Source organism: Vicugna pacos, chromosome 29 (genome assembly GCF_048564905.1).
Source record: "Vicugna pacos chromosome 29, VicPac4, whole genome shotgun sequence".
Taxonomy (NCBI): domain Eukaryota; kingdom Metazoa; phylum Chordata; class Mammalia; order Artiodactyla; family Camelidae; genus Vicugna; species Vicugna pacos.
This window is the reverse complement of record NC_133015.1, coordinates 3,559,040-3,580,496: the sequence shown is the minus strand read 5'-3', so window position 1 is coordinate 3,580,496 and position 21,457 is coordinate 3,559,040. Positions and strand designations below refer to the sequence as shown.

General features: G+C 35.6%; 1 long non-coding RNA gene across 2 annotated transcripts; it reads left to right on the top strand.

Annotated features, from left to right (window-relative positions):
• Positions 1-3,585: 3,585 nt before the first annotated feature.
• Positions 3,586-8,256, top strand: LOC140690248 (uncharacterized). 2 transcript variants are annotated; one of them, XR_012065451.1, is made up of 3 exons: positions 3,586-3,837; positions 4,415-4,443; positions 8,089-8,256. It is a non-coding gene; the product is annotated as an uncharacterized lncRNA (long non-coding RNA). The 2 variants fall into 2 exon arrangements; XR_012065450.1 differs by having other exon boundaries at positions 4,350-4,443.
• Positions 8,257-21,457: the final 13,201 nt, after the last annotated feature.

The window sequence follows — 21,457 nt, the reverse complement described above, 5'->3', positions numbered from 1 at the left end:
TTGAAAGCTTCCAAAATCTCAAATGGGGAGAGTTACTGAAGATGCTACCTGACAGAGAGGGTCACATCATCCTTTGTAGAAACCCAACTCTCCCCTTAGGTCTGGTCTTGTGTGCATGAGTCTGAGCAATTTTGTTGTAGAATGGCACAGTTGTGTGCTCGGGACCAGCTCACTGGATTGCAGAGTTATTAATATAAAAGATGATTACGTTTTCTGTTTTTCTAGTTCATTAATTCTACTTCTTTTGGTCATACTCCTCAAACGCCTTTTTATATTTTCCTGTGTACTCACATTTCCCAACCTGGACACTTGGCAGGAGGAGAGAATGTTTAGGGGCCAGAGACGGCTCCTTTTGTAAATTTGGGGTGTGTGAGGATGCTCCTGACCATCAGGTGTTCCATCTGCATTTGCCCACTAAGCTTCTCCCCACACTATTATGGACAGAATTGTGTTCCCCGCGAGTTCATATAGTGAAATCCTAACCTCCAACTTGATAGTATCTGGCGATGGGGCCTTCGGGGAAATAATTAGGTTTAGATGAAGTTGTGAGGGATGAGGTCCTCATGAGATCAATACCCTTTCAAAAGAGACCAGAGACTATGCTCTCTTTCTACCCACTCACACCAAGGAAAAGTCTTATGAGGACATCTGCAACCCAAGGAGAGACCCTCCCAAGATGCCAATCCTGCTGGCACCTTGATCTTGAACTTCTAGTCTTTAGAACTGCGAGAAATAGCATTCTGTTGTTGAAGCCGCCCAGTTGTTATCTTGCTAAAGCAGCCAGAGCTGATTGAGACAAACACATTCCCCTTTTCAAAACTCGCCCTCCTTGGGGCAGAGTGATGAAGAGGGTGGGAAGGAACAAACTAGTTAGTTAGGATTCAGCAGCAACATAAAGTGTCCTTGTTGCCTCCTGTCAGTAAAGGGCTTGATCTGCTCTCTTTCTCCTGCGGGAGGCCATCCAGCAAGCAGGTGTGTGCTCAAGGAATGGTGGGAAGATGACAGAGCAAAGTGGAGAAGCTCTCTCCTTGACACTCAACCTTCTTTTTAATGTTTTGTGTTGATTTTTAATCAGTTTTTTATTTTGGAATAGATTTATATTTACAGAAAAGTTGCATAGATACTCTAGAGAGTTCCTCTAACCTTCATTCATCCTTCATTCCTAATATTAACATCTTATACAACTCCAGTATGTTTGTCAGAAACTAAGAGATTAAAACTGGTATATTACTATGAACCAAACCCCAGACTTTACCTGGGTTTCTCTAGTTTCTCACTCAGGTCTCTTTTCTGTTCCAAGATCTGACTCAGGATACTACACTGCATTTAGACATGATCTTCTTTTAGTTCAAAAAGGTCACCTGTTTGCAAACTGTGGTCTGACAGGCCAGATCTTTACCATGAATCTTTCTACATTTTCCATTTCAATTTTTTTTTAAATCCACACTTACTACTTTAGTTCCCTAATTTGTGGTCTTAAATGTCTGACTGTACTAATTTCTCTGCTTCAAATCCTGTTTCTAATTTTAACATTTTTTTCCCAAGACTAGTGAAAATAATTTCTTGAAAACTTCCTGAATCTACCCACATCCACCCCAACAGAACTAATTGCTCACTTCACTGAGCTACGTTATACTTCTTTTGTATCCTTTTATGGAATTCAGAGCCTGAGTTGTAACTAAGGTGACTGTAATGTGTCGTTCTCTTTTGTAGGACTAGCCTTTCTCAATCATTCTTTTTCTGCCTCAACGTATATAGAGTCTCATTGGTAATAGTAACTTGATGCCTCAGTGATTCTTAACAGACAGTGTATGGGAATCTTTCTCCAACAATGTGTTCTCTCATATACCCAAACATAGACTCTGCAATGAATTTATATGTATATGAAGGTAATATTTTAGATTTTGTGCCTTGCATTAAGAAATATTTTTCCCAAAGGAATTAAGCTTTGTAGGAGTAAAAATATTCTTGCAGAAATCAGTAAAAATCAAAGTGGGCATCTTTAGTATAATATCCTAAAGTTTGTGTGATGAGGTCCAAGCTCTTTCCTTTACTAACAATACTATGAGACATGTTACTTAAATCCTCTCAGCCTCAACTTCCTCATCTATAACATGTAGCTAATAATAATAAAACCTACTTTATAGAGTTGTTTTAAAGCCTCCATCACATAATGTATGTAGTCTCTTGGCATATGGTAAGTGCTGTCTAATAAATGTTCTGGTGATGAGCACAAAGAGGAAGACAAGGATGGAATGTAAACAGATTTTAAAAGAAACCTATTTCAGGCAAAACTAACCAACAGTGTCAGAATTCAAGATACAGGTCACCCCTGAGAGTGGATGTCGTGACTGAATAGTACATAAGATGGCTGTCTGGGGGCTGGAAATATTCTGTTCTTGATCCAAGTGCTGGTTATGTGGGATTCTCCAATTTTTAAAACTTCATCAAGCTGGGTAATTATAATTTGAGCACTTTTCTATATGTAAGCTGTACTTCAATAAAAATACTATTTAAAAAAAAAAGTTTACTGATGCTCACATTATCAACTGCTCTGTGCCTTACACATAATATTTACTGTAGTCAGTTAACATTTTTGCATGGCACTGCTCACCAATCTTTAGGCTTTTTAAATTATCTTATATTTAAAAACAGATTGTTTACATGATTGATTTTGTCAGACTCTGCCTCTTGAAATTTTCCTCTTCCAATTTCTCCAAATACTAGCTTAACAGTATCTTTCATTTTGAAATATGCACAGAAGGGTTATAAAGCACATTGATGACCACTAAGGTGCCATTTTTTTTAATCAGAGATTTTGAAAAAATGAATCATTAACATAAGATATAGCTCTCAGTGGGAGAATAAATAATCGAAGTAAGGAAATTATACCCTCATGCTTTTTTAATTAAACCATATTGCTTGCTGTTTTGAGTCCAAAATATTTTAAAAATAAAATACAGAAATTGCTTTAAGTTATATTCAGTTGTTGAATTCATGATGAAATAAATCTCAAACCTCCATTCTGTGTATTTTTAGTTAAAAAAATTAAATTGTAAGCTAAATAATGCAAAAATGTGTATCTCTTACACTTAAACCATCTGAAACTGTACTGATGTTGTGTTATTAAAACTTGTGCACAACTGAACGCTCTTTGTTTTTCATTCAGCCTCATACATCAGTGAGGGGAAAATCAATACACACCAATGTCTGATGCTTCACTACTGGAATCAACCAGTGGATGGTTAGAGTGAACCGAGCCTCCTGCGTTCTGACTCCCTTCCTCATCCACATCAGCACTTAACACACACAGTCACACTCAAAAGAACAAGCACAAAAGGACAATTATCACATTTCAATTCCACATTCCTCCTCCTTTTTGCATCTAGATCTACACATATAAAAGGGTCTGCGTGCCCACATGCCATATGTTTAGTAATCCTGGCTTGCAGAAACTGCGGAGTGCTTGGTGGATGGAATTCGTAGATGTGCATTTATTTAAGCTTTGCGGGGTTGCGCGTCTCTGCAAGGTTCCTTGAGATTGTAACGTCACAATCCCGGTAGAGTGTGACTAACGACCTCTCTTTGACATATCTTACAATTCAACTCCGCCTTCAACCTTTTCTAGTATTTTGAGATCCATTGCGGGTATCTCTGTGTTTCCAGCCCCAATCTGTTGGCTTCTTATCTATTTCTCTGAGCAGTTCCTTCCTCAGGCTCAAGAAGGAATTTATTCTAGTTTAGTGATATTACCCTCCCGTCATCCAGCCGGTTCACATCCTCTGCACCATCTGCTTGTGATATATCTTCACTACGGCTTTTGCTACCAGGAGAAAAGTATTTAACTGGAGTTAATTCTTTCTTTGATAAGCACATTATTATGACTTTAAGAAATCTTGGAGTTACTGTTTATTATCTGTTCAAGAGTATTAATTAAAAAAAAAAAAACTTCAGTGCTAATGTGATAAACCAAGGAATCATCTACAATTTCTGTTCTAGGAAGTCTTTTGTTTTGTGTGTGTGTGTGTGTGTGTGTGTGTGTGTTTTCTAACAGTAGGCATTGATAGGAGTTCTGATTAATATTCTCTTCTCCTTTCCAACAGATCTATAACTGCACATAGTCCTTCAAGTAATTGATACTCTTTCTAAATACTCAATTCCAGAAGGGAGGGGAAGCTTGATGTCAATCAGTAAATAGTGATTAAGTAATAAGGATGACATGAATACATATTATATTTACCCTGTTATAAAGATTAAGTAAAGCTCCTTTCCTTTAACAGTGTCCTGATTTTTCTATAGTTTATGTGAATATACTACCAAGTATCAGGAAGTTATTTCATTTGCCACAGGATTTTCTCATTTCATTGTGCCTCATCCTGACCTCCATCCAATCTGACTTTTTTTTCCTACTCAGAGAAGAGTGATAGGAATTCTCATCAACAGGTAATTCCCATGACACCTTTTTAATTTTACACACACACACACACACACACACACACACAATTAAAATGCTGATTCTCAGCTTCAGCTTCATAATTTATGCAATTAATAGTCTTGATCATACATGTGAGTTAAGATCCTTTGCTGGTAAATATTTAACCAGTGGTTCTTGTGGGTAGGGGTGGGGGGAAGTTTTGAACCATAGAATGTTTGGTTTTCCATGGGGTAAATACTCCCACAATGGCTGAACATAACATCACTGAATATGCAATTAGTATGTCACCCACAGAGGACAGCTTCCTAGGACAGAAAGTATGAGATAAGTAGAGTGTGTCTCTGGTGGAGCAAACAAAAGACAACTAGCCCACCATATAAAACAATGAATTTTATGAGCTGAAGATAAGAGGTTTATTAGATGAGGTTTCTGTCGTACTCGAGATTTGTGTTTTTGATGAAAAATATTCATTTCAATTCACTATGTACCATACATATTCATTTTCTCTCAATTTGTGTACATGCCAAGATTTTTTCTGCAGATTCATATATAAGTTTTGAACACAGTAAGAACTTTTAAAAATAATGTTATTTTAATAGGGCATATGATAAATGTTATTTAAAGTTTAAATATTATTTAAATTAATACTTTCTTAAAATAGTATTTTAAAATTAATTTGTAAAAATCCTTAGTGTAAGGCAAATTTTAATATTCTTCATTCTACAAGTGATCAACATTACTTTAGTTACTTAGAATTAATTATGTAAGATTTAGCATGACTTGTTGATAACTTTTTAGAAATAATATTTTGTATTTGATGTACAAGTCAAAGGTATATACAGTAAAGTGTGTATTGAAATTAAAATTCATGATATTAAAATAGGAAAAGTCTTTTTTCTTTAACTAATATTTAAAATTAATATTTTATAGTTTAAAAATTTAAGCTAGCTTGATTTTACAATTTTTGTGATTTGATTCTAAATGTTGTGGTGATGTAGAAGGTTCTAAGCTGAGATTTGTAAGCATTTTCCATAAAACAATTTCATGGAGGTGTAAATACTCTTTATTCCCAATATGAAAACCAAAGCTCTATATAATTGTAACTACATTTTCTCTTCTTAACAATGGCATTTAAAATATTATACATTTTGATGTGTCAATCAACTATTTTGATCAGAAGTATGAAAATTGTATTCCTAGATAAGTTATTTATGAAATAAAATAATTCACTTATGAAATAAGTAAAATATTTTATATTTATTATTAATTTTTTAGCATAATGCTTATACCAAAGATGGATGTGTGAGGTACAATCTAAAGACAGTGTCTGACTTATGTCTTTTTTATAACTAATCATTTAGAAGCCTAGGATAAATTAACAGTCTTATATTCTCTGTACCATAGAATAATACTATGGTTCACATCAGAGTCTGAATCAAAAGTTAGAAACTACATGTATTCTAATTATAAAATAAAACAGGCACAATTATTTGAAAAATCATACCAAAAACTTAGAAAGGCACAAAAATCTAAACCAAACAAATTTATTAACAGGTAACCAATACTCTCAATTTTCAGTTCTCATCATCATTAACATAAACACTTTAGAATGTAATTTTCAGTAATTCTACGTTTATATACCTACATGCACACAAAAAATACACTCCCTTTAAAAAAGTCTTATGGTATAAACTGCTTTCTAGCCTCTAGTCCAATACTGCAAATATTGTATAATGGTAATGAGAATTCTTTTATAACATGGTTTTAATTATTCCAATTGTAGTCTATTTTATGAGTGAACTATAAGTTGTTTAAATCACTCCTTTTTATTCATGATATAAGTAGTTTCTATTTTCCTGTTTTTATAGAAAACACAACTAATGAACATGTCTGTCTTTGCTCACCTCTGTATTGATTTCTTTGAAAAAATTTCCAAAGCATTTTAAGACTTTGACACACAATGATAGATTAGCCTGTTAAAAAATGTGCCAAATTACGTGAACACCAGCAATGTAACTGCCTGTTTTTCTAAACTCTCACAGCACTGGGCATTACTATTACATATTTGCCAATTTCATCATAGCAAATTCAATTAATTATATTTCAGCGTATTAATTATTTTTGCTTAAGATGAAAATAACATGTAGTCATATACTAGAAGACATAATTTCATGCATCTACATACACTCTTACTAACAAGATCATGTCTACCATTATTCATTGGGAGATAATTCTCCAAGGGTCTCTCCCATTTCCATACATCTTAGGACATCTTTTGTTCTGGACTATCTTTTTGAAGATAGTTGTATGGAGAACTGTGATTCAGAGACAGGGTCTCCCTCTAAGGCAGAGGGAAGGGTTGTCTGCTGTACAAGATAATTAAGAGATATTTTCCTGCAAGGTAAAAGTTGCACAGGTTTATTGGAAGCCACTTTTTAAAGAATGAAGTTTCCTAAATGGACATCTCCTTAGCTGTGACACAAACACACTGCGTGCATAGGTCCTCCTGGGCTCTAGTTCACATCGCCCACGGCACTTGGTTATCCAGGGGAACCAATACAAATAGGAAGTTTATGCTGTCTGCTCTGCTCCAAGTAGGAAAGTCATTTGTCTCTGTTCCAGGAGTCTTGTATCTTCCATCAATGCCTATGAAACTGTGGCAGGCGAACTTGTGAGCTTATAATTAGGGTAAAATCTCAGGCCCTTCAGAGAAGATCTTAATACAATTTAGACTTCCTGAGTGTTAGGGATAGTTTTCCTGGAAAATACATACCCTTCTAGAAACAATTTAGGCTAGAGTGCTATGTTAATAGATAAAAAAAAAAATTCTTTTTCAGTGAACTATATATAGCTTGGTATAGTAGATGGAGGAAAAGGGAGGAATGAAAGAGTAAATGGGGGAAATAGAGATACGTGTAGCATCATGGGTGAAGAATACTTAGTCCTGGTCAGAAAACTTGCAAATTTTTTTTCCCAAGTACAAGAAAATTACCCCTCCTTCCTAGAGAAACAACTCAGGTATTGAACCACCTTAATTCCTGTTTTGGAAAGAATACAGATGGAAATTAATCAATCAGTAACTCAGACGGTGGGTACATGCATAAAAGGTCATCTTTATATACAAACCATTGATTTTAAAATGTATCATTTATTACATTTCATTTCTCTAAATTGTAGAGTCATAAACTTGTGTGAAACAAAGTCACCAGCAGGACTACAAACAGGCCTTTAGGGAATCAAACATTTAAAACGCTGTTCTATGGAATCAGATTTCTTCATCTAAAACTAACTCTCGTTCACCATAATAGCGGTGGAATAAAAAAAAAATACAAGTGTTCCTTTAATATTTTAAATGATAAAATGTATTGAAAGCTTACTATGCATGAAGCAGCAGCAGCAGAAAATAACTAAGTTTCTTAAGATTTGCCCTCCCCGTTCTGATTTACTTACTTTTCTGTTTTGGCTCCACTCTTTGCTGTATTGTAAAAAACTGCATTGTCGGAAAGCATACCAATAAAATAAGTGCTAAATTTTGTTCAAGTCAATTAGAATTACTTATCTTTCATCTAAACAGAAATATAAGTCAAAATATAATTCAAACAACTGCTTTTTCACCAGGTGTTTGAGCAGTTTCATTTCCCTTTGTGCTTCAGGCTTGTCACAAAATGCAGAGCTTTTACTGGCTTCAAAGGAAACGTCTAGCATGAAAGAAAGAAACAGAAACAAAGGAGACTGAGAATATGTTACGTTGTGACTGCGTGTGTTGGGCTACGTTCTGTTTCCAGGATTAATTTAGGAAATAAAAGGACGAATGAAAATGAGTGGTGAGCTTGATTCTTACTGTTATCATTTAATATATCACTGTCTGGTGTTTATCTTAAGTGTTATGAATTTGCAGCATGACTCCAGCTGGCGTAACGTCCAGGAAAATTGCTGTACGTAAATTTGGAAGACCGAAGTTCTGGTTTCAGCATGCCAGTGACACGCGTGTTGTCTTTTCATCTCTCTGGGGCTGATTTGCGGATTTAGAGGGACGATTTCAGTGGTTATTAACATTTTAGAAAGTCACAACACTGTGTAAGAACATGCAAAGTCTATAGCAGTAGAATACTGAAACAAAGACATTTATCATGTACATTGAGAGGAGTCATCTGTATCGCTAAATTGATAAAAACATTACAAGAAGCCCTTAACCTCATGATCCTTCAATTTCTATGATCTAGGATTTAGATCTGACCTAATAAATATTTGAAATATGAAATCATCACCACTAGCGATAATAAAAATTATTTCCATAACTGGCAATTGTTACTATGACTAAAGGACTAAAGCATTAGGCTAGAAATGATCAAAGTTATGTCTGGAATAACAAAAATAAATAATTTTACAAGAATGGTGTAAAGAGCTAAAGATATATCACAGCTTCCTTAGTATAATAAAGAAAACTTTCATAATTTTATTTTTTTCAATATTTGTAATGAATGTTGAGTGAGGAGCAGCTTTCTACAAATGAATAAAAAGATTATAATAACAATAAAATAGAAAATTATGAAAGACTTACATGCTGAATATTGAAGATAATTTTTTAAAATATGAGCATTTTATACCACTATGGTACTCCTAAGTTAATCAGTCCTTTTAATTTTCAATAATTTCTGAATACACAAAAGGCTAATTTATACAATATTCTACCAATTAGAAAGCCATTCAAAAGTATTTATTGGGTGCATACTATTTCTACAAGATATTATAATGGGAAAAACAAAGGATACATGTGAATAAAATGCAACTTTTCTCTTGAAGAATTCAGAACTTATCAGAAGCAATGAAATAGACATAAACATAACTGATTTTCTGAACAGAGGGTTTTTAGTAATAAAGGTATATTATTTTGTGAACTTTGGGAAGGAATAATTAATTCCACCTGAAGGAATTAAGAAGTACTCATGGGGAGATGGCAAATGGTCTGGGCCAGGAAGAAAGACTAGGAGACTCATTGACAGAGATGAAAAAAAGAAGCATTCCATATGGGGGGAAAGAATGAACCAGAAACAAAGACAGAAAAGCTCAGAATATTTTCAAAGAGTGCTTCGTTGTCCAGTGTGCAGCTGAAGCACCAAATTTAGAGGCTAGAAAGTAAAGAAAAACATAGAATGAAATCCATTTATGGAGCTATCTCCTAGAGACCTGCATTTTATTCTGTGTGTAATGAGGCTCCATCAAAGTTTCTAAGAACAACGCCGTGGGAGGTATACTTTAAGAATGATCCGGGAATCATTCAGCCTTCACACTCACCATCTTTGCGCACAGTATTTTATCTCTGAATCCATTTCCTCAACTGTAAAATATTAACCACAACAACTCCATGAGACAGATAAGGTTAAAATGATTTAGCATGTCAAATTCTAGCCCAGACATAGACTCAATAAACATGATTTCCCTAACTGCAAATTTGTGTGAAACATTACTAAAATAAAATATTAATTGAAATTCAGCTGATGAGCTTTTGAATCAAAGAAAATAAATCATTATCACACTGATCTTTGTGTTCAATCATTTTTTGAACAATTAGTAACACATGGGTGAAGTATGTATTTTTCCATGGTGCTTTTTTTTTTTAACAAAACTCTTTTTATAAAAGAGAACATTTTACACTCTGGCCATGCTACATGGCATTTATGCACAATGTGTTCAGCTAGCATGACCATCTGTCCAGATAAATGATTCCAACTTTATACATATATATTTGCTACAAAATCTGTAGTCCAAATTAAGTTTTACATAAAGTTCATTGAGACAGCAAAATGACAGAGTATGAATAACAGTATTAGGTTTTGGAGTTTCTAGGAAAGAATAGCAAACAAATCAGTGATGGTTGTATTGTCTGTGGAATTGAATCCACTCATTCTAGTCATCAGAAATCAGTGTTATTCTCTTCCACAGGATTTACACAGTTTACCTTCCATACTATAGCAGCAAACTAGCCCACGCTAGCTAAATAAAGCCTGTGGTAGCTGGCTATTTCATTTATAGATCCTTACCTTTCAAAGTGCTGTCAGCTCAATGGAAGATAAGGGCTAAATTTTTTCCTCTCTTCAGTTCACAGTAGAAGTACACCTGATACACTTGCTTGCTAGAGGGATACCAGGTGATGCTTTGCTGAGGGTCTTTATCAACTCAAAAGTACACAACCACAATCAGGATATGTTTACACCATGCACCTTTTAAACATTAAAGAACTAGTTTTCATCAATAAAGGGAATATACCTTTCAGCAGGTAGGCAAATGCTTTGTTTCTTGACTATAAACAAGACTAGCCAAAGGACTCTGCTAAAGGAAGCCTTCCCTCTCTGTTCTCCCTGTCCCAGCTCTTCCCCTGTATCCATGCACTTAAAAGAAAGACAGAGAGCTGCCCACGTGGACACCTGAAACCATCTCAGACACGCACCCTCAGATGGTTTGATGGTATTTCACCTGAAATCCACGTCAATCGACTTGTTGACTAGTTACCTGTTTTAGCCCATGTACTTCATGAATTAAAACATGTTATTACCCAAATACCATTTCATGTCTCATAACATAGACAAAAAATCTTACAGGATGAAAACAGAAAGCACTTTTAAGCAACATATGAACAGATAAAATTTAAAACACATTCGCAAAATGAGGAGAAAAGAATTTCCATCTTCACAGTTTGCTTCAAAAGTTTCAGAGTTTAATTTGGATTCAATTTAGAGGGAAAAAAAATCCTTACAATTACATCATTGATCTAAATCTCCAGAGTCCAGAAACCAGATTAAAAAAAAATACCTTGAGAGATTCTATTTTGGTCATGAGATTTCTGGCATTGTCACCTGCCTCTAGAGTTAGTAATGCCCAGGAGAATAATGAATATTTCCGAATTTGGCACTGTGGATTCCAATACCTGCCAGCAAACAAGAGTGTTAGTGAAAAATCCCTACCCATAGGGGGAATTTCCCAAAAGACAGCCGTCGGTTGGCAGTGCTCAACAAAGGTGTGGCCGTAGGAAGAGTTCCAGCTTTGCCTCATAGTGATCAGCAGGGTCTATGAGGAGAGTTTCAATCACTGGTGCCTTTTTTTTTCTTTTTTTTTTGTGAAAAATAAATTCTGCCTATGTTAATTTTACGAAGAAATTCAGTACTAAAATCACAGTTATTTCTGAAAAATCTGCCTGCCACTGGAATGACAAAAAATTAACTGCACAAGAACTATTTCCTTTGGTTTCTTTGAAAGAAATTTGCAAACACTCACTTTGCAGGTTAGTCTTGTTCTTCCTTTTGTGACCTGTAGCAGGGAAACAGAATCAAGACAGGAGGTCATGAGAACAAGATGGGAGCATGGAACCGAGTTCAGGTTTCAGTCAGGGGGTTAGTGGAGTTACAAACCTCCTGATGCTTCTGCCTTCTCCACATATAAAACTTTATAGACTGTCCTGCATAAAAAACTGTCTTCATGGTAGAATTTATGACTTTGTCCAAAAAAAAAAAAAAAAGATCAGCAGAACTATAAATAGATTCTCATTAGCTTGCCATTTTTAAAGGAATTTAGACATCAGCTAATATCTTCGGGAGTTGGAGAGCAGGGAAATTCCTGCTACACAGAGGAGAATCCCAAACTGCATTTTTTTCGAAGTATCTGAGAAGTCTTCAGTGACAGAAGCAATCTACGTGTTGCTGTTCCTGAATCACTCATTTCTCTTCCACGGGTTTTTGTGGATCATGTCCATTTTTAAGAAGATAATGGATAGCCAGGCAAACTTCCACATATTTCTCATCTATATTTTGACACTATGCGGATTTCCATCAAGATATAGTTTAGCTTCAAAAATATGGTTAACTAGGAAATAGCTGGAAGCTGCTTCAATAAATCAGAAAGATAAATTTTAAGAGATATCTGTGTATAATCAAAGCTTGGAATTCATTTCTACAGGAAATCAATGAGATAGTTTTGAAAAATTGAAAAGGGATTTTACATGTATATAAAGAAAGCTGGCTGAAAAATCATGCTGTACACTGGAATTTGACATAACATTGTAAAATGACTATAACTCAATAAAAAATGTTTAAAAAAAAGAAAGCTGGCATTTGCCAGAATGTTAAATAGACAAAAAGTGGCAAGAATTATGTACAGTTGTGCTTTATGAAATAAATTTAATATATGCAAGATGGAGACATTTTTCTTCATTTTATGAAAAACACTGCTGAATAGTTTATGGAATAAAATTCATAGAATGTAGCCTTGTGTGTGTGTGTGTACATCTGTGTGTATGTATGTAGAGGTACATTACAGGAATTTAAAAATTTTTGTGGCTATTGTGGTAAAAAGAATTCCTCGATATTAAAAAATAATCTAAAATGTACCTTTTTATATCTTTTTCCTGTGTATCATCTTGCCATTGGGAACAGTTAGCAATTCAGGAAACAAAGCATTTATCAGCCGTCAGTCACACAAAGCTTAAGAGGAGATAAGATGATGGTAATTGGAAGATTATAATTGGAAAAATATTTCCCAGCGGAGACATAGGTCAGGGAAGCAATGGCTGGCAATTATATCGGGCTATTGAGCATTTGCTCCAAAACATACCTGTGGATTTTTCGTTTTACCTATTCTAAAGGAGAGTAAAGGCCAACACTATTTTCACTGAATTAAGATAATAATATTAATCCTAATTCTCTCCTATGCCTCAATCACATTTTGCTAGAAAGACACTATTAAACACTACCACTAGCAGCATACTGCTTTTAATTATATATTAAGATGCTACACTAGCGTTTTATAAAGTCATACCCACGGCAGGTACCCTAATGCTAAACTAAGAACCACTGTTAAAATTAATTGTCTAACTAGTTGCCCCGTTATGTCCATCCTTTAAAAGTGGATGTATACATCATATTATCATTCAGTATTGATACTGGCCAGTATTCTACTGTGGAAGCTTTACTTTGTATCATTTACACTAATGTAGATCTTCTTTTTCCCAACCGATTTCCTCTCTTTCCTTATATTTTCTGTTTAGCATCAAACGTGTTATTACAGATGAAAGACTATTGAAATGAAATATTTTGCTAATGGAAACATTATGGGTTAATTTCATACTTCATACTTCCTAATGAATTTTTTTGTTTTTATTTTTTATTGAAGTATAATCAGTTTAAAATGTTGTGTCATTTTCTGGTGTACAGCATAGTGTTTCAATGATACATATACATACATATATTCATTTTCATCTACAAGAAATTGAATAGAGTTCCCTGTGCTATACAGAAGATACTTGTCGTTTATCTATTTTATATGTAGTATCTGCAAATCTCAAACCCCTAATTTATCCCTTCCCACCACCTTCCCCCCCAGTAACCATAAGTTTGCTTTTTATGTCTGTGAGTCTGTTTCTGTTTTGTAAATAGATTCTTTTGTGTCACTCTTTTTTTTTTAAGATTACATATACATAATATCGTATGGTATTTTTCTTTCTCTTTGTGGCTTGCTTCACATAGAATGATGATCTCCAGATCCATCCATGTCTCTGCAAATGGCATTATTTAATTATTTTTTTTTTTTGGCTGAGTAGCATTCTCTTTTTTTTTTTTAACATTTTTTATTGATTTATAATCATTTTACAATGTTGTGTCAAATTCCAGTGTTCAGCACAATTTTTCAGTCATTCATGGACATATACACACTCATTGTCACATTTTTTCTCTGTGATTTATCATAACATTTTGTGTATATTTCCCTGTGCTATTGAGTAGCATTCTCTTGAACATATATATCACATTTACTTTATCCAGTCATCTGTCAATGGACATTTAGGTTGTTTCCATATCTTGGGTACTGTAAATAGTGCTGCTATGAACATTGGGGCACGTGCATCTTTTTAAGAAGAAAATTAGTTACAGTTGGTTATGATCATATCTATTCTATATAAAGGAAACCAAGTCATCAAGGGAACACAGTGTGCTCTAGCAATCCCAGTTTGAAAGACAGATACAGAAATGTGGTTCTAGCAAATGGTTCCAGTATTTTAATGAGGATGAAGTTTGGCTACAAGTCATGGAGGATCCTGATAATAAAGGGTTAAATACATCAGAAGTGGTTTCTCAGGCACCAGAGAAGTCTGAGGTCTGAGGTGAGCAGATTGACTCACGTTGTCTTCGTAGGCCCCTTTCCACCTGTATGACCTTGTCATCTTCGTCTGAAATATGTTCCAACTGTACTGTCCATTTTCCATTCCCCAGAAGGAGATGAAGAGGCAAGCCATCTCCACAAGCTTGCACAGCATATTCCAGTTTCTATCCCTTTGACCAGAAATTACAGCAGCTGGGCAGGTTGAGAGATGCAGTCTGCATCCTGAGCTGCTGTATGTCCAGACAAAAATCAGATGTTCTGTCACTATGGAATAAGAGGCTGACACACACCTGGGGACAAAGAGTGGTTTCTACTATAAGCCAATGTCTAGCATGTACATATAGGAAAACATATATAAATTCTGTGACTATTTAGCACCAATAATGAAAAAAAATTTCTTTTGCATATAATTTTAATAAAAGAGTTATTACATTTTATATTAATAAGACAACTTAAGACAATTATATTAATAAGACAATATGATGGTTTCTACAGAGCAATGCTTGAGCTCAAATATCTTTTCTGAGCTACAAGTCACATGTTACTAGAGAATCAAGTTATATTTATTTATGTGCTAGAAGACAGGAACCTATAGTTTTAGTTATCTCCTCCTATGGAGCAAAGGATCCCCAAAATTAGTAACTTAAAACAACAACTATTTTATCATCTCTTATAATGTTGTGAGCACCCTGAGCTCACCTGCGCGGTTCTGTCCCACATCATCTTTGCAGAGGCTGCAGCTACTGAGAGCTTAAATGTGCTGATATGTCAAGACAGGGGTTGTCCGTCCGAGTACCACTCCGCGTCCCCTGGGCTCTGCCCAGCCTGCAAGCTGGGTCCAGGAGACTGGAAGGTAAAGCTTCTAGTTTTCTAAAGGTCTTCACTCAGAAACCCCAGAGCATCATTTCCACCACATTCTTTTGTTAAAACCAGTCCCAAGGCCATCCCAGCATTAAGGTAGGGAAGGTAATTGGGGCCAGGGAGGAAGATCAAATTCTGCCTTTTGATGTAAGCAGAGGTATGCACATCAAAGGAGGGGAGAACGCGTTAGAGGCCATCTTCAGAGACTAGTTCCTAATTACATGTAATAGCAAAAGCAGTAGAAATAATGCAGAAAGCCAACAATTCAGTGATAAAACTAAATCTAAAATTTTACCAGAAAGCATTGTTTAATAGGTAATAAAGTCATTGGAAATCCCATTAAAGGCAACGAGACCATAGACTAGGTTACAAAAATCAAGTTTTCTCGTCTTCATTCAATGAGCATTTACAGAGTGTCTTTCACGTATTCAGATATGTGACATGTTGAATTTACATAGGTAGGACCTTCCTTAATCACAAGGCCACACGTGGTCAGGCCCCTGGGGAAGGCACCATTGCACTGTGACTCTCGGTTGGGGGTGGACTGAGGTATCTACCAGGATTGGGGGTTTATGTGATAGGGTGGCATGAGCCAAACTCCTTATGGTCAAGCCTAGGACCAGGGGCCTCTGTCACCAGGGACACCCAGATGTTTCTCATCCTGGGGCCCCTCTGCTGGCCCCTGTAGAACTCCTGACATCCATGAGATCTGGCTTTCTCTGCGAAGAATGCTCATGGCAGCTGCTGCTCCAACCTGATTCAACCATCCTCTGAGTTGCCCCAATGCTCAGTGCATCCTGGCCCATCCTCTCCCTGTCCCTCAGTCTGGACCTGCTCTTACCTCCGCCACACTTCTCTTACTTCCCCCGCACACACCGGAGGTACAAAGCACACCCTCAGGGCTCCAACTGTGCTCTGTTTGACTTCTTGAAAAACAACAACCCTTGATCTCGAAGATGTTACTATAACCCTAGCAGATTTTGGGTACTTGTTGTAGCAGAAATCTCAGAGGTGACATTTGAGTAAACAGCGACACCAACTATGTAGATGAGGGAAGAGGGGAGGGGACTGGTCCAGTTTCCAGTTATCTTCCTAGAGGAGATCAGGCAAATAACATATGTGACTTTGGTTTTCTTTTTTTATTTAACCTTTAGGTTATTGAACTAATAATACTGGGAGAAAAGAAAGATAATCCCCTTGGAAGACTGTTTTACATATAGGTAAAGCTCTATTGGCCTTAAAAGTTTCAGAGCTATTTCTAAGATTCACATTCTATTACAGAATTTAGGAACTCGGGCACTGGGACAAAGTTTAGTTAAATAAGTTTATTACTTCTCTTTCCCCTGGTAAATACCCCACATCTTATATCTTCCTTATCACTTTCACATACATACCCATTATCATCAAAGATGTGACAAAAGAGACGTCAGTCTGGCCTAAGACTTTTCAAAAACTAATTTTTGAAAACAAGCCAAAATGCAAGCTCTTCAAAACAACCTAAACGAAAAAATCCAGATCACTTGTAGCAACACGTAAAACTGAATTTACGCTTTGCCCCAGGAGCACTTTATTTTAAAGAAATAGATCTTTTTCCCCCTGTTTCACAGGCCCTGCATTTGAGTATTTGGTTTTAGATAGAAAACTTTTTGAATGTGTGGATAATTCTCCAAGTGAAGATAATCGTTCAACCAAAAAATTGATCTACCTACTATGAATACTATTGAATACCACTGAGAAAATGTGTTCCTTGATACAAGAACAAAAAAGGCAAATCTTGTAAACATTGTCAGTGTTTAGACTGCACTTGAATTGACAGAAAATATCACTCTTGCCTGATAGCACGTGTGGGGTTTTCAAATAAAGAAGAAGGAAGACCCTTAGTGGATATTCGAAACAAAATGAAAGATACTGAAACAGAAAATTCATTTGCTTTGCTCCAAATCCAGGAAGGTGCCAATAAGGTTTGCCTATGTTTCATGTAGCCTATAAATGTTGTGGGATGGAAGTCATTGATTTTGTTGTTTAAAGGATTGTTTCTTATTCTTTATTTACAGCTACATTTTCAGGTAAAATACTGCAAATTATAGGGTCAATATTAAGCATTCAACGTAAAGTTCAGCCCCTTTGACCTAAAGCTGCTTTCAGACTAAAGATTTAGTGTAAACTAAGTTTTTGTCCTATACATATATACAACTTCATTAATCTCCATGTTTCACTTTAGAATATGTGATGAAATCACTCCTTGAGTTCTCACTCAATGGATAATGTGTGTCTTTTTATGCTAATAACCAGTTCTCTACAGCTTTTTCCCTTTCCATTCTCCTGGCGGTGATCAAGTTCTTCCAAATCATGTGTACTGTGTCATTTTGCAGCCAACACCAAGAACTGAATCATCCCAGATCTTCCCCTGCCGCCTTCCTACTTCGTCAAGGGGATGAAGCACTTTCCCTACTCACTGGCTTCAATTCCGTGCTGTTTTCTCACCCAGGGCACAGTTGATGCCTTCTTTAGCAATAGATCTCTGCCTTTATCAACAACATTCCTGCCATTTCTGAACCAAGTCAGTCTGCACCAAATCTCAACCAAATTGACTACTGACAGCTTTGTTTTAAAGTTCCTTCTTCATCAGAACTAGGGTAAATCACTGTAATTTTCATCTCTATGATCCTCGTTTTTTTTTCTTTGAAATTACGCAGAATAAATGGATTTCCTTCTTCAGAGGAGCATACTAATTAAGCGCAGAAGTTTTAGAATCAGACTGTGTCTGTTCAAATCCCGACTCCCAGTTAGTAGTGGCTGGAAGACCTTAATCATTCTTATACTTACTTGCCAATGTCTTATTTGAATCCTGACTCTTTCATCAGGCTTGTATCAGTTTCCTATTACTGCTATAACAAATGACCACAAGCCTAGTGGTTTAAAATGACACTAGTGTATTATTTTACAGTTCTGTTGGTTAGAAGTATTTAATTGATGTTACTGACCTAAAGTCAAGTTGCAGGCATGGCTGCCTTTCCTCTCTGGAGGCTCGAGGGGAGAATCCATTCTGTTGCCTTTTCAGCTTCTAGAAGATGCCTGTATTCTTTGGCTCATCGTTCCCTCCCATCTTTAAAAGTAGCAAAGTTTGTTTGAGTCTTTCTCACAATGCTCTCTCTCTTGTTCTGACTCTTCTGCCTCTCTCTTCTATCATATAAGGACTATTGTGAATACACTGGATAAAGCAGGAAAACCTCCCTATCTTGATTAGCAACCTTAATTCCATCTACAGCCTAAATTTCCTTTCGCTATGTAATCTACAACAGTCACAGGTTCGAAGGATAGCAATATGGACATATTTGGAGGACTATTAATCTGCCTACCACACCATTCAATCCTATATTCCAAGTTTCTTCTTTTTCATGATTTTGTGTTATCTTTGAACCTGGTAATAGAATTCATGTTATCAGTTTCTTTTACTCCTAGTGATGAGTTCAATGAATACTTGGTTTATGTAAAAAAGAGAGCTCAATCTGAATAGTAAAAGATAAGAAAGATTTAAATAGATGGAAAAGAGAAGAAAGTCATTGGAAACAGAAGAAATTCATGATAAAAGAATAGTGTTAAGGATAAGCAAACCATTAAGTTCAGTAAAGCATTGGAAGCAAGAATTTCAATTTAGAAATTGATGAATGATAAGAAAACATGGGTAATGTGAAGCCCAATTATAGATTTATAGATGTCTTTGAATAATATAGATGTCTTTGAAAATATTATGCATACTATATTCATAGCCAACCTTGCCAATAGATGAAATAAGAAATCATATGTGTGGTTGAAATATTTTATTTGTGAGATGATATGAAGGATTATTTGCCAAAATTGTCTCCTAGGCAAATTACAAATCCTTAAAAGTCTTCCGTTAACAATGTATTAGATTTAACATTCTCTTCTTTTTAAATACAAATACTCCTGGGGGTGGAGACATGGAGGTAAACCATTAAGACAGTACACACAGTGAGAAGTACTCTACAAAATTACTTATTTTCTCAATTGTATCATAAAGGCACTGAGGTTAGGGATGGGAATAGGGGACTGGAAGAAATTAATAAACAAGACTGGGATTGTGGTTGGGGAGGGGACTAAACATAGAGGTAGAAAATGCCAAAGACATAACTTTGCCAATGGCTTTCCTATTCTTAGCCATGAAGGAATGCCCTTGTGTTTTTTCAATTGAGCACTGATATGTTAAGAGAAACATTTTTATGTATTACTAAAATGGGTCTGATTTCAACATGTTGAGTCCAAAATAAAACAGACAAGAACTTGACAGTTCATATCATTCTTTCTTACGTCATTACCAAAAGCTCATACACCAAAGGCTTGTGAAGTCCCCTGGTGCCTACAGCAGAAAATTTTTTCAAATAAAGGAGAAAAAATATGATTTCTTTAATAATATTTTTAAACTGTTCAAATGATATAAGTAATTTTAAAAATTTAATATCCAAGATTAACAATTAAAATAACTTACTGGGGAGTAAAAATTAAGGAAAAAAAAACTAAAATAAGAATTAGAAACATAAATTATTTCACAATGAATGCACCATATGAGGACTGAGGACCACTCTCTCCTTCCTGTCCCTATGACAGACATCAGTGTTCACCAACGCACTCTTTCCCACCTGACTGAATGATCTCATTACATCTCTCAAAACAGTGCTCTCTGCAGCCATTTTAAATTAATACAAATTCACACAAGAGATAAAAATCTAACATTTTTGTGCTAGAGTCTATGGGTAGTACTTTCACATTTTATCATATGATTTTTTTTAATTCACATAACCATCCTATGAATTAGAAAATACCACTTACAAATATTTTTTGAAATCACTATGATTCCTAAATAATATAAATTAGGAACCTCTCCTTGAGTAAACTGTCTGAAAAATATTAACCACCCTGGGGCTATTGCATATGAATATGTATCAATTAGGAGGTGGTAGAGGTGATGCAAATTCTCCTAGAAATCTGAGCTGGTGAATTTTCAGACATTGTCTTAGCTACCAGGTATCAATTGGCCTATGTGAAAAAAAAATATATTGATCCTTACTTTTTTCTGGTATTTCCCCCAAATGAATGAAAAGCATAAGGAGTCAGTCTTGCTGACAGAACGATCTGATGACCTTTCCCTGTGTGTTTATACTACATCTGAGCTTGTTTATTGTAAGGTCTACAAATTCCAATTACTCACTACTAACGTCAAACTTCGGGAACAGCTATGAGGCAGGGCATGCTGAAACCTTCTAGTGATGGTAGCAAAGGCTTTTTTAAAAGTCTGAGCCCTATAATAAAAAGAGGCCATATGATTTGTCATCCAGAAAAGGTCCTATCTGAGACTGCAAGAGGGAAGAATTAATACTTACCTTGAGACAAAAGGAGTGAACTGAGACTGCCCAGGACAAACTGGAACATCTGGTTACCCTATGTATAACCCAGTTGTACAATCTATGTGGGTGGAAAGCTGACTATTAAGTTTATATTCATATGTTTGGTGGAATCTCATATTGCTAATTACCATGCATTTGTAATTTGTTTATACAGAGAGAGGAACAGGGAGGAAGATAAATACATTTTTGTATTTCCATGAGTATTGTCTTGACCTTGATTTGATTGGCTACTTTCAGATGCTGGAGGACAAATAGAGCATGAATTTAAAAAGTGAATCTATATTGACTCTATGTAGTTGATGTCAGAGAACAGAAGCAATTCCACATGAAATATGCTAGGAAATCCTCAAGTTCAAGTTCAAGAATGTGCAACATGGGGAATGTCTTGTGAAGCACCATTTTAGAAGACAGATAGTGTGGGAAAGCATGCTGGAAAAAGGCAAAGAAAAACATCAATTGCACAGTGAGTGAGAAAGGCATAGACAGCCTTTGAAAGTGCTGGGATGATGCACAAACTTCTGAAAGAAATCTGGAGGGCAAATGGGAAGAGAAAATGAGCATCATCAAACTGGACACTTACAATGAGTGAATT